An 11,184-nucleotide genomic window follows, 5' to 3' on the forward strand; every position below is an offset into this window, starting at 1 on the left:
TGAGAAGTAAAAAGGGAAAAATGACCAGGTCAGCTCCACTGCCAAGGACGAGTGAAGCACTGAAAGGCTGAACAGAAAACGTGGTGTTTGAAGAGATTCGGTGCCTGATTTAACGCGTTCCTTTGCTCTGTAGTTCCTATGCTATTGTATTGCACACGATGAGCACTCGAACAGAGGCACGGCCTCTGCCTCTGCGTTCCAGCCGCGCAGTTTTGTACCTCGCATGGGAAAAGAAATATGCAAAAAATGATTTTTACTTTTTTGGGGGGTGAGTGACATTTTTGCTTTAATAGCCTTTATCTCCTGTCCCTGTGCAATAAATCTTCTTGTGTCCAGTCCTGACCTGCCCTCAGGACCCTACAGCCCCAGGGTGTTTCCCACTGGAGAGCCCAGACTGCAGTGCTCCTTCCAGCATAAGCGCTGTTTTTTTCTTTGCCTGTAAAAAAGGGCCTTGCGTCTCCAACCAGAGAGACTGGATGTTCCTCCGAGCAAGAAACCCCCCTCTCTGTGGCAGGAGAGGACCCCGGGGTCCCCACCGGCCGAGCGCTCCCGTGTTACTGCACATACGCCGCACTGGGAGCCCGCAGCCCCGGCGGTTGTTTGCACAGTGCGAATCTATTAGCCGAGTTACTGCTGTAATTTCCTAATGGGATGGGGAACGCTCAGGAAATGATAGAACTGTATAATTAAACGAAGTCTATCTGAGGATCTTCCATTACGGCATGGTAATTTCTGGATCTTGACATCCTTCTTTCCCTTTTTTAGAAGTCGGAGAGAAGGGAGATGTGAGCATGGTACTTTTCTCTTGAAGCCTTAGGTAGCGCACCTTCATGGTCATAAATCCCTGCATATTTATGATCCAGGGCAGTTAACCTTGCAAATCAGATAACACAGATGATTATATGCCTTGCTTTTACCTGGCTGGCAGGAAGGAGAGCTGCTAGGGAAGAGGCACGTATTCCAGCAGTGGAATATGTTGTGTATAGGAATTTAGCAACATCTTTCTGAATAAATGGTGAGCTCTCCTTTGGGACTCACTCGTTTTTATTGCAAAAGCTATTAAAACTCTATGAGAGCAGCAGGGTTCAGGGCAGCAGGTTTTGTCTATTTGCAGAGGGTAGTTAACCTAGTTATTTAGAGTCCAGCTGTAGATGTTCCTCCACATTCTCGAACGGCAAAGAGTAAAAGCCACAGCAGTTTGCAAATTCTCCTTCCGTGCTCCACTTCCAGGATTTGCTGTTCTCTAGCCATTGCTCAGGGACCTGTTCATGAAACCTGCTGTAGGTCTGCCAATACCCGGTGTGATCAAATGCTGTGAGACCCAGCAAAATGTAGAAGCAGATATGCAATATTTCCACCTAAGCAGGCAGGAGCCAACGTTTTAAAGACAAAGCCAGGCAGCCCAGGTTTTGCTCAAGAAAAGGCTGTGCTGGAAGATGCCAGGAGACAGACAATAGCTGATGTGCACAAAACGGAGATGTCTCCTTTAGGGTTATTCTGGGCACATGCCCTTTGGTGATTGATGTCTGACACCTTCAATGCAAAGTTCCTCTTCACTGGGTCTTGTTTTCTACAATGCAGTCTTTCACTCTCAGCAAGGCACACTCGGGATGTGCGCTGACTTTGTCCATCCAGGCAACTTAGAATAAAGCAGTGGTCACAAAGCACTGAAGAAAATGCATCTGCATTGAAAAAAAACCACCTTTGCCTACTCTTTAGAGTTAGCCTGGTCTCCAAAGTCCTGCATCCTTGCTAGGAGTATCAGCTTTTCTTAGATCTTTTTCTGACTTACAGTGTTATTGTTGGGACAAGGTAAACAGTTACTTAATGCAAACAGTTATTTTCTGACAAGGAGGGATCTGAGCTGCAAAATTTGGACTCATAAGAAAGCAAAATATCTCCACAGTTGCACTGAATTTTGTTCAAGGCTCCCAGGGTTATAATGGGACAAGAAGAATGGTAGATTTGCATGCCCCTTCTTTTCTTTCAATCAAATCTTTCGTCATTTTGATGCAAATAAGTGACCCATGACAGTGCGGCCGCTGGAGCACGGCTTGCTGAGATCTGTGCAAGTGCTCTATGCATCTCGCTGTTAGCTGGCAGAGTCTTTTATTATCCCATAACTCCTCCACTGACGTCCCAGATCCTTTGCTTCTGTTTCTTTGAAAACTTTGCCTCCTCTTAGTAATTAAATGGCACTGCTCTAGCATCAGCATCACTTGGTGGTACCAGACTCGCAGCACTCGTGTGAAAGGTGAAAGCTGCAGCGTCCTTTTTGAGATGTTGGGCACACTGGCAATTTGGAGCAAATTTCCTCCTCTCTACCCCGTGTTAGGACATGGTTTCAGACAGGTTGAAACACGAGTGGAAATGTAGTATCTGGTCTCCACCTTAAGAGAGAGACTTATGGAGCAGCTACGCAGTCGTTAAGACATGCAAAACTGAATTTGTGGTCTTCACTACAGCCTGATAACATCGGCTAAGGGTGGCAGATAGGAGCACAAGTCTTATCAGGAGTGGCTGAGGGACCTGGGGTTGTTTAATCTGGAGAAAAGGAGGCTGAGGGGAGACCTTACCGCTCTCTACAACTACCTGAAAGGAGGTGGTAGCGAGGTGGGCGCTGGTCTCTTCTGTCAGGTGGCTGGAGATAGGACGAGAGGAAATAGCCTCAAGTTGTGGCAAGGGAGATTTAGGTTGGATATTAGGAAAAATTTCTTTACTGAAAGGTTGTCAGGCATGGGAATAGGCTGCCCAGGGAAGTGGTTGAGTCACCATCCCTGGAGGTATTAAAAAAGCGCGTAGACAAGGCCCTTCAGGACATGGTTTACTGGCCATGGTTGACGGTTGGACTCGATGATCTTAAAGGTCTTTTCCAACCTAAATGATTCTATGATTCTATTTCCTCGTACAGCCTTTACTAGTCAGTTCTGGAAAAGAATAGATATTTCCTGGGCAGAGGCTGCAACCTGCCAGATTTTACAGTGGAGACAATCCAACCCCCAGGAATTGGTTTAAGTCCAACAAACAAGTTCCTCTAGTGACTTAAGAGCCATTGGGACGTGGATCTCCAGAGATAATGTGAGGAGAGATCTTGAAACGAAGACTTCTGGTGTCCAGCCAGCTCAGGGTTTCCCTGCAGTTTGTGCAAAGGGCCTGAGCTGGGGGTTTGTTGGTGGTAGGACACTTGCAAAAGGGCACCTTCTCCACTGCTCAGGTGCCTGCGGTTCGGGCTGTGCTGCTTCATCTGCTGCTGGTTTCTTAGAGATGTGCTGTGGACTCTGTAAGAAAAAAATCTGGATTTCTGTGCCTGTCCATGGTTACTATGAAAAGATACTGCAAGTGCTGATGGTCTCTGAGCAAAATCCTCTCCTCCCCATGTATCTTAAAATTCTGCTCATGCTAAGGAAGTAATGAGTGAAATTGGTGTTGCAGCCTGCCCCCTCCGTCAGGAGTATCTATTGCATAGACTTTATTATGCTGTCCGATAGAAACGAGGTTAGGGAGAGTGGTCAGGAGGCGATGCGCTACTTTATTTATAAATGCCCATAGAAGGGTGTCCTGGGAAGCGTAGATCCGAACTGCAATTGCTCAAAGGACAGAAGAGAGGTAGAAATGAAGAAATCAGCTATGAAAATTATACCCTTGCCTTTCCACTTAGGAAACCATTATCTGTTCACCCTGGTAGAGGTCCAGATAGTGATAAATGGGTACTAATGGAAAAGAGTAAGTAGATCTGCCAGTCACGGTTACGTATTACCCGTTTCTTACCCAGTCTGCGTCATGAGCTTTGGGTTATGGGTTGAATCTTCATGCTCTTTGTCACTTGTAGAAAAAAAAAAAGAGGCACATATCTGGGTGTGCACGAGTGCCCCTGAAGAAATGCCAGAGCAAAGGCCACCTCTCCTCCCCAGGGAGCTCCTGACATCGTGGTGTGAGGCTGCATTTTGGATGCAGCTCACCTAACTGCAATTAAACTTTTAATAAGTAAAAGCTTGTAACCAGCAGTGCAGAAACAGTGTCTTTGGCATTTGCTTTCACCGTGGTGTATGTGTCCTCGCTTTGCAACACAACCTTGTTTGAGTTTTGTTTCCTTAGCATGACTACAGCAATTAGGTTTACCCCAGTATGACAGTGCACAAGACTTTTTTTTTTTTTCCTTTTTGCAAATTAGTCTATTTTAATGCTTTATTTTTTCCTGGAGAAATTCTTAACATCAAAACAAACCTAGTGTGTGGGTAAGGGAGCAATGAAGAGTGAGTTCTCTCAGCTGATCCTCACTGTGAGCAGAAGTAGGGCTGGAGTGGGAAATGCCTGAATTTTGGTACAGTTTTGATCCAAATCTGCGTCTCACACTGGATGGCATTAGCCAAACCAGTCCCTCCAATCTTCAGGGCAGGTTGTAACTCACTGGAAAAAACAGAGCGGTTTCCTTTTTCCTTTCTCCTTCACTAAACATGCAAACCCCATTCTTTTAACAATTAGTCTTGAACATATTCATTCTCTTCCTATCTATTATTGCTTACCTTAGTAATCTCATTCTATTGTATGGTGCTTCTTATATCAGGCATTAATATATTTCTCAAAGGTAGCATTAATATATTTCTCAAGGGTAATCTTTAAAAACCCAGGCTGGTTTTGGAAAGGGGAAGATATTGTTGGTCTTTTCTAAATCATTTGTTTTGAGGGAGTCTTGGAGGAAGGGTTATATGTATTTATTATGAAAATGCAATAGCATTTTAATGAGAAAACACTGCCTTAAATGTATATCGCATGTATTTATTTCTGAGAAAATTCATATTGTTCAATCTTTGGGTGAAAGCCAAGCACTTGTAATAGTTACCTGACACGATGTGGCCCCGTGACAGAAAGTCTAATGAAGACTTTCTTGATAGGAATGTAATTGTAAAGAAAAAAAATGATTAAAAAATTGGTTCCAGTGCTCTGCGATCCAAGAGTTCATTTGTTTCCTCATTCATGCACTAAACAAGTCCCTAATTAATCTTGAACCTTGGAGAAAGGAGACTAGATTGGCATCTTCTGAATACGAACGTACTTCTCATTTTGGAAAGTTTGAAGAGGCTCTTAAGCATTCTCTTTTAATGGTATTTTTGCAAGGGTTTAAAGTGGCTTCATTAGCCTGCCAAAGCTGCTAATTGCATTACCATATTTTTAAACTTCGGAGGGTTCAGATTTAAAAAAAAAATAAAAAAAAATTTAGATTAATTTGCTGGCTGAAACCAACTGAAGTGTTCAGTGACTGTCACAGTCCTCAACTGGAACCAGTGTGGCACCGAGCAGCGCGTATGCTCCTGGGGCTGCACCCAGCGGTGCCACCACCACGTGTCCCTCTGAGTCCTGCGTAATTAAAGCAGCACGATCCCTCTGCCCTGGCCACGGTTGTGCTGATTTAAACCTGCCTGAAGCTTATTCCTGCCAACCTCAGCGCCTGAGCCAGGCAGAAGTAAATACTTGCGCAGAGGCAGACCTAGGTCTGCTGCTTTGACTATTTGGGTTAGAAAAGCAGAACCAACAGATCTGTCCCAACATCAGCTTTAGTTAGGAAATAAAGTGCTGACTGCATTTAGAGCAACTCTTCTCCATCAATGGGGGATCTTTAGCAAAAGCATCCGAGGCTCTGGGGGGGTGCAGCCCGTGTCGGGGGTTTGGCTGGGTGCTCGCCCTGCAGCCCCGCTTGCAAAAACACTCGATGTCCAGCAGGCAAAACCCCTTTTGTAATCCCAGGCCTTTTGGAGGAAAAGTCGCAGTGCTGATTAACTCCGGCTCCTCTGTTCCTCTGTGCTGTGAAGTGTGAAAGGGATCAAGTCAAAGCTTCAGATGGAAAGTGCCAGCCAAGTTCAAAGTGTGGCTGTGTTAGTCCAGCTGTTCTTATTACAGTAAATAGGCGTCTGAACTTTAATGAGGTCACTTCCTTGAATCTTGCTTGTGTGCGGCCCCAGGTGGCTTATCTAAGGTAATATGAATAATACGAACAAGATAAGATAAGGCTGTTAGCCCCAAACAATATTATCAGCCTGTGATTTTAGCTGCCTACCTACTCCATCCTGACAGCGAGGGATAAAAGAAAACCTAAAACTCCAGCCTTGGAGACTTACAAAAGCCGTGTTAAAACCCATACAAGAGCTCCAAGAAGAAATATTATCCTGGCTGGGGGAAGGGGGTGGAGGAGAATCAAGGGCACCAAGAAGAAAATACAGCTCACGGTTGAGGGAGTTGGGTTTTTTTCTTCCTTTGCAAATGTGTTCTTGCTCATTTCATTGTGAGCACCGCGATATATTATCAGCTTTCACGGAAGTGAAGAGTCGTCAGGGTTTCATTAGTTATGTTTATGCCAATTGAAATAAATCTTCGCAGTCATCAGAACAGGTTTGTTCATACTCCTGGCCCCGTCTAGGGAATTTCACTGGCCACATCCCTGTTGTGCTTGTGGAGCAGATACAGTTTGAGATATACTTTGGCCTTATTGATTTGAAGGCTTCTTCATTACTTCTCCAGCACTGCAGATCAATAGCCGTGCCTAGAGCAGCATAATAGATTTTTTTTAAAAAATCAATTAAACAGAATATTTTTAACAGAGCCTAGTGTGAAATTCTGTTGCATTTTGATATGTGCGGTTTAAGCTTTACTGCATTTACCTGCCAACCCGTATGCCTTACTAAGGAATGGAAGTCTTTGTTTCGGCATCCGTGTACTGTGGTATTCATGCTTAACCTCCAAAGGAGGAAGAATGACTCAAGATTAGAAACAAGAACCACCCAGCTTTTCTCCTTTGAAACCCATATTCATCACTGCAGCCTTGCTAGAAAGTGAAATAATGTTTGTGGTCTTAGCTCAATCCCCAGTGGACAATAATTCAGTTAAAATGTACCAAAATCTGTCATGCTTTTTCCTTGCTCCATGTCTCTGAACACAAGGAGATGAGCTCCTTTTAAATTAGCTTTCATGCTCGAAGGGTTTCCTTGTGCATGCGTGCAGAGCCCGATCCTCTCCCCACCGAGGCCAGTGACAAATTCCCTATTGATTTTGGTGGCCCGGGACTGGGGTCAGGCAGCAGCGTGGCTGGAGGGCAGCCTCAGGGCTCGCTGCCATCCCGGAGCTGGGAAAAGCCACCCGCAGCCAGTCCTGTCCCGAGGTCCTGTAGGACCACGAAGGGGATGTCCTGGCCCTCGAGCTGGCAGTGCAGCTTTGGCGGCTGTGAACCTTCTGTGTCAGATTTTTTGCGGCAGTGCAAGCGATTAACGTGGTATAACAGAGGTAGGTAAATGCTTATGGCAAGGAAAACACTTATTTTGCAGAAGTTTTTCCCTAGTGGAAGGACGTAATGAAGGATCCTGGTGATGTTCTGAGTGGTGACACTCAGTAAGACTTTTCTCCAGTCACCAGGTCTCCCAGATGGGGCCACTTCAGATCATCTTACAGGAAGCTAAAACCAAATTTCCCAATCTTTATTCTTCCTTCTGCCTCTTTCCCACCTTCTCTGGCTCAACACCAGCTGCTCTGGGCTGCCTCTCAGCCACCAGCCACTCTCCCACCATTTCTTCCAAAGCCATGGGTTGAATTATTTCTTTGAAATATTTGCATGTCAAATGACATAGGTGGGTATTTTCAGAACCTTCATTTTCAGGTCCCAGCCCAGCAGCTGCAGCCACGTTAGGTTTGTTTGGTCGGGGGCCTTTCTGCTTTACAAAGTGCAAATATTTGTGGACATGATTACCAACGCACTTAGACCTGATTCTGGAGGCTGCCAAGCTGTAAGGGTTTCTCATCGATCCAAACTAGGTCTGCACGTTGTGGACCCGAAACACCAAAGCCTTATGGCAGAGGTGCAGATCCACCTCCCGATGTTGGGGTGGCCTTAGTGCATCACCAAACCAGGCTGCTTCAGCCCCGCTCCCAGAGAATGATTTGGAGGAGATAGACTTCTCTGCAACGCTGTTACAGGAACAGCTAGTTGCCCAGGGAGTAAACTGGGAGAGGCTAATCTGACATAGACAACTCCTTAGACGTCTGCAGCTGGGAGGTCTGGAAACCTCCCAGTTTTCTTCTTTCCATCATCCGTGTGTGTTGGGGATATGAGAACCACTTCCAGAAAGCCATGACTTCCCTCTGCTCCACCATTTTTATGCTTTAACATCTCAGGCAATCCAAAGAGTTGGCCTTTTATTTTAAAAAAATTTTTTAAACCTGGAAAGGGAAGAGGAGCAAGGCAGAGCCTGGCGTTGCTGAGCGCACGGATTGGAGCCCACCCAGCCCATCACACCCCCGGCAGCTCAAGTTTAAAGCCAAGTGGGGTGTTTTCTGTGTGGATGCAAACTGGGTAAGAGGCAAAAATTATCAGAGAGCCGACAGGTCTGTCTTCAGCAGCAGAGGTGAGCTCGGCGCTGCAGGGAGGGTTTGGCTTTGGGCTCCCAGCTGCGGGTGGGCTGTGTCAGTGGAGCAGGTCGGGGCAGCGGCGCTTGCACACGCACTCTATTCATTCATTTTTCATGCCTCATTTTCAGCCCTGCCTGATTTATGGACCTCATTCTTCCTTCCCCTTGGTTTAAATTTATCTTCTGAAAACAAAGCCAGGGTTTAGAGTAGACCCTCCCTTCCCTTGAGACAGAGGAGCCTGAGTTGGTTTAAGGCCACCGGCTTTAACCGGGGCACAAGCGGTGTCCGGACCCTGGCAAAGAGCTAAGCCAGCAGAAAGCCGCCCCGTCTGCCAGCAGCCAGGTTTCCCTGGGAAGCACCAAAGCTGAAATCTGGAGTGGGCTGGGAAACCAAGGGGAGGAAAGGCAGTGAGATGGGGAGAACACGGAGACCAGGGGAGCAGCTGGATATTGTGGGGATGGGAGGTCTCCTGCCCCGGCTCTGACACTGGTCCCACTATCCCATGAGCGACAGCCTCCGACCGGCCCCACCGCGCTCGCCAACCCAGCGGGGAGCGTCGCAGGGGCTGCACCAGCGCTTCCCTCCCGCAGCCATCAGGGCAGCTGCAGTTCCTAGTTGATGGCAGCATCACGCCTTGATGTCCTGCACTGACACATCTCCTCTGGCATCGCCCCTTCTGCCTGCGGATTGGGAATAGGCATAAATTATCCACCTTTAGCTCTCGTGTGTTCCTCATAGACAACCGGGGAGCGGAGTCATGAGCTGAAGCGCTCCCATTTAGAGGGAAAAAACAGCCCGTGGACCTGGGATGGGGTTTGCTGTCCGCTATGGTGGCATCTCTGAAGCTGACTTGTCCCCGAGCAGTCAGGCACGTGGCCATCATCCAGGGCAGTTTTGATGGCTCAAGGCTAGCTGGGTTTTGCCTTTTTCGTGCTGCAGGACTGAGGCGACTCTCTGGCCCTTCCAAGGGTCATCATCACCCCGCAGCACCCTTCTCCACCGCGAGCCGCAGAGGTGTAAATGCTGGGGGACAGCATTTCCCACGGGTGGCTCTGCCCTGGCACGGGTGCTGGCATGCCCGTGCATCTTCTGCCGGGCAGCGCTGACATTCTGATGGTGTCGGCAGTGCCAGCGCTATGAATAATTACTCAGAGCGCTAAGAAGAGACTTTGTTATTAGGAAGCTTTTTTCTCAGTTATTTTTCAGCTAATTTTTCCCCCGTTCTTAATTTGCGCCTCGCTCCTCAGAGTCGTTTCAGATCTGTCAAGCGCTCTCCGTGAAATGCTTGTTTTTGTTTGACTAACACGTTCTGGGGGAGGGGGACGCACGGTGCTTTGGAAGAGCCGGTCTGTTTGCTTTGGTGATAGCAGTGATATTTGGGAGAGACAGATGGAAGGCACTTTTTATTTTCTGCAGACACTTCATGATCCAAGCTGCTCATATTGTATAAGAGAGGCCAGATGCCTTGTTAATTCATAGACATGTTTACAGCATGGAGCTTCTAATAGGTGAATATGAATACTAAATAGTGATTAGTGCTTGTCTGACAGACCTCTCCCTCCTGACTGAAATTGGATCTAAGTTTGACCTTTGGTGAGGGAGGAAGGTATTCTGGTATATAATAAGCTTTCTTTTTTTTTTTTTTTCCATCTATCTTCTCTGCATGTAGAAAGACAAATCCTTTTCCTTCCCGTTAAAGGATGTATTTGCCCTAAAGACACACCAGCCTGCCAAGCAGGGCTGTGCCTCCCTGTCCCTGTGCTGCTCCAGGAACAGAGGGGAAAACACCCGGCTGGGTATTGGGAAACTGTGTGTCAAGTGGAGAGCATGAGCCTGATGGTGATTTAATGCCCTTAGAAAGGATGGCGTTTGGGCTTTCTGGAGAGGTAATGAGGAGCACTGTGGCTTTCCCCCCTGCACCAACGGGCTTTTCTGGGATGCTCCTGGTTGGATAAGAGCCAGTGTGACCCACGGGTGTCTGTGCATCCCAGGCAGGGGGCCAGGGCCGATGCCTTGGGGTCCTGACACCAAACCAAACACACAAGATGGAAGGATTATAGGTGGGAGAAGGGAAGAGCAATAGGGAGAGAAAAAAAATTCACAAACAGACTTAATTTAAGAATAATCCCCAGCACTGCTGGTGAAAGGAGCCATCAGCTCTTTAAGAGGATGGACCACAGTGCCAGGACCCCATTCATCCCACCCATGGGGCTTTGCATCACCTCCCTGCAGGACCCAGAGCTATCGGGTACATGAAAAACCCATCTCGGAGCAGCATCCAATGTATGTTTAATTGTCCTTGATGTGATATGACACCTGAAAACAAGAGGGTAGCCAGCACCCCGGGAGGGGAGCGCTGCTCAGGCGTGTGGCCAGGCTGCTCCGGAGGCGGCAGAGGTGGGAGGGTGGTTTGTGGAAGTGAAAGCAAGGAAAGCAGAAGCAGGTCTCAAAAGTAGATTTTTTTTTTTTTTTTTTTTTTTTTGTAAACTGCTCTTTAAGCAAGCACAGACTTCTCATCTTTTCTTAAGGAATCGTTCCCATTTGGGGAATTGCAGACTGCCTTTGGGAGGTTTGCAAGGTTGAGGGAGAGTTGCAAGGGACAGTTGGCTGTCAGCGAGGTCCCCACGCACTGGGGCTGTGTCACTACTGCCAGGGGACTGCTTCAGTGGCACTGCACCCGTGGGACCTGGGAAAGAGGGCAGGGCACCCACACAGCCCCAGGGAGCACCTCGGGCGACCTGCCCAGCCGCGGCGAGTCTGAGGCACCCCGGGAGCATCACCTTGATCACACTG

Source organism: Buteo buteo, chromosome 13 (assembly GCF_964188355.1).
Source record: "Buteo buteo chromosome 13, bButBut1.hap1.1, whole genome shotgun sequence".
In the NCBI taxonomy this organism is placed as follows: domain Eukaryota; kingdom Metazoa; phylum Chordata; class Aves; order Accipitriformes; family Accipitridae; genus Buteo; species Buteo buteo.